We start from the raw sequence: 3,483 nt of genomic DNA on the forward strand, positions 1-3,483 counted from the left end.
TAGTTAAAGGGCCTACCGATGTATTTGCCTACTCTTTATGTTCAATTTTACTTGTCACATTTTTTCTTTCGTAAAAATAGAATACCAGTTGATGATTATTATTTTGTGAATTAAATTGCTTGAAATGTATCTTGAACAGTTTAGATGTAGATCGACCATGAGTATTTGGTTAACGTGTGTCATGTTAGCCAAGTGGTGCTATATATTGCACAAAATTCAGTGGTTTATGAACGAACCATACACATTAAAGTGAATTGTCACTATTTTTGGGATGAGTTATTGATCGGTAATATATCTCTGACTGAGCTATGTTTTTACAAATGGATAATTAACTGATATTTTTTTCAAAGGCGTTCTGAAGGTCACAGTATGAACATCTACTTGTCCAGTTGGGTATTCGGGATCCTCATGCTCCAATTTGAGGGAAGGGGAAGGCTGGGAGGGAGGGGGGGGGATGTGATAAAATAACTACAATACAATATATTATATTTATGGTAGTTATAATTGTAATAATTAGACAAAAAAATTATGGAAAAATTACAAAAAATTAGTATCCTTAAGACTATAATTACAATAAATAGCAACACTTTTTCAAAATTACAACTTATAGCAAAAGTAGCAATATTTTACCCACTTCATAGTAATAGAAGAATATGTATTTTTCAGTTGTGCATATGTATTTATGAGTAATACATATATATTTGTATATGTATTTATATAGCAACATTTTACTTAAATACAAATACAATTTGTTATTTTTCGTAATTATGAAACTGTTGCTATAAAAATTATAATTAAGGCTACAAAGTTGCTATTTCTGAAATTTTCCCAATTATTATTATAGTCCTATCGAGATTAAAAAAAAAATATTATTGCACTCCTATTCATTAACATTATAAATCTTGATTACATTTAATTCATCAAGATTGTTTTCTAGTTTGCTTTTGCTAACAAATAGTATAGTAGCACATGCCTTTCTAATTAGCACTTAGTTGAACATTCATCCCAGCATTGAGTCATTAGCTCATCATCTAGTAAGAAAAAGATGTTAGATTAAGTCATTAATTTGACTTATGGGACAAACATAGCAATGAATAACAAGGGAAAATTTCAGAAATAGCAACTTTGTATTCTTAATTATAACTTTTATAGCAACAGTTTCATAATTACGAAAAATAGCAAATTGTATTTTGTATTTAAGTAAAATGTTACTATATAAATACATATACAAATATATATGTATTACTGATGAATACATATGCACAATTGAAAAATACATATTCTTCTATTACTATGAAGTCGGTAAACTATTGCTACTTTTGCTATAAGTTGCAATTTTGAAGAAGTATTGCTATTTATTATAATTATAGTTTTAAGAATGCTAGTTTCTGTAATTTTTCCTAACAAAATTAGCATATTAAAATATGACCTGTCTAATTATCTTAAATTTAGTGAGATCGTCTATTCACATATTTTGATTTATCCAATTTAATCCATCTAAAAGTTAGTAAATACTCTTTTTGGACCAAAATAAATGAATTTATGGTATTATTTTTATCTTCCAAAACAAATTATCTTTTTAAAGTTTTAAAATGTACTGATTAACTTTTTTTTCCTCCAAAATTATCCTTTTCTTAAATGAGCTTTTCAATTATCTCTAGTTTTGAGAAAAGTTTGGGAAGAAGCAAAAGAGTAATATTAACTAATTACTCTTCAATTAATGTCATTCAGTAACTTTCTCAAGGGGTGTCTTGAACTCAAAAAATTCATTCATTTTGAAATGAAGAGAGTGTATAGTTAAATCAAATTATGAAAAGCCTTGTCAAGATATTTTAAAAATATATATTTTTTAATATATTATATATAATCATAATAAAAGATAAAAAAAAATTATTAGGCACTTAAACAAATTATAAAAATTAAATAAAGAGATCAAATTTTAACAAGAATTGGTGAATTAAGTATCACCTTTTCAGCTCATGATTATTTTAGTTCAACTTATTTCTAACTCAAGTAATTTTTATATGAATCAATGATCTGCCTATTAATTAATTCAACTCATTTTTGGTCAATCAAATCCAAATTAACTGACTTATTTGACACATAGACTTAATTTATTTGAATGAATTATTGAATATAAAAGGATATGTTCAAGAAAAATACACCGTCTTTAAATTCGGAGCAACTTTTCTTTACACAAGCAATCTTACAATAGAATGATTTACAACAAAAACAATCCTTCAAGCAAAGTGCTAAGCAAACAGGATTGGTGAAACATGATGTTGCACATTTTAATGGACAAGCCAAGTTCACCTTACCACTTACATTACTATTTGCTACAAAAATCATAATAAGAAAAATTGTCACTGCTAAAATCTTTGTGAAATTCATAATTTGTAATATATGTATTTTAAGACTTTTAGATGTGATAATAGAGTTTAAAGTAATGCTATTTATAACTATAAGATTTTGACTGAATTTAAGATAAGCTGCAATAGAATTTAATGGTGAAATTTGACTATAACCAAATAATTAAATGTAGCGCACTTTGATTTTATATATTAGATTAGAAAAGTAAATATAGTACAATCTGCAGACTATAATTTGTATCAAAATATATAATTATGATAGAGTACTATGCAAACTTTAACTTTTAATATTATACTTATTTTTAGTGATGGAGTCAGAATTTTAATTAATGACTTAAAAAAACAAAAAAATAGATACACGAAATATTAAAAAAGATTCAATATCTACTGTATAATACATAAAATAAATTTAATCTTATATATTCAATCTATTTAGGAAGTTCGTATGAATTTCTTAATGTTGATTTTTTAGTAACAATTATACTTTAAACTGTTTATCATTAAATAAATAATAACAATTTAACCGTTAATGTAAAAGCTAGCTAGGTTTAACTAGATTTTATGATATATACTTTTTAGTTATGTGGTCATTAGGAATTTTTACTTCCTCTGGTTCAAAATATTTGTTAACTTAGTTTTAAGAAAATTCTAATTCCACACACACACAAAAAAAAAAAAATTAAAAAAAATAGGCATTTTGACTAAACTATTCTTAACTAAAATTTACATATTATTAACTTTGACATATTGGGATTTGATCACTTAGCATCTACATTAGCATGAGCAGATGATAGCCAAACTTAAAATGAGCGATGCATGTTACTCTCTCCGACTTTTACATGTCACATCTTACCTTCTAAAAGTTAAATTGTATGAATTTGATCAATAATTTAAAATATAATTTTTATCATATTTAATTTGAAAAGCATAACTTATAATATTTTTCATATAATTTTAGAACATCTAATTTCAAACTTCAAAATATTAAATTAATTAAATTAATTTAATTTAATTTAACTTCGAAAATTAGTCAAATTAATTCTAGTAAAACAAAACATGCTGACAAATAAAAGCAAATGAAGAGAGTAAATATTGAACATAATTTAATGATATT

The 3,483-nt window shown here is 24.7% G+C and overlaps 1 long non-coding RNA gene across 1 annotated transcript; it reads right to left on the reverse strand.

Annotated features, from left to right (window-relative positions):
- Nucleotides 1–947: 947 nt before the first annotated feature.
- Nucleotides 948–2,389, reverse strand: LOC124896513. The gene is made up of 2 exons (XR_007052857.1): nt 2,166–2,389; nt 948–1,031 (listed from the first exon to the last, which is right to left on the reverse strand). It is a non-coding gene; the product is annotated as an uncharacterized LOC124896513 (long non-coding RNA).
- Nucleotides 2,390–3,483: the final 1,094 nt, after the last annotated feature.

This window comes from Capsicum annuum, chromosome 3 (genome assembly GCF_002878395.1).
Source record: "Capsicum annuum cultivar UCD-10X-F1 chromosome 3, UCD10Xv1.1, whole genome shotgun sequence".
NCBI lineage: Eukaryota > Viridiplantae > Streptophyta > Magnoliopsida > Solanales > Solanaceae > Capsicum > Capsicum annuum.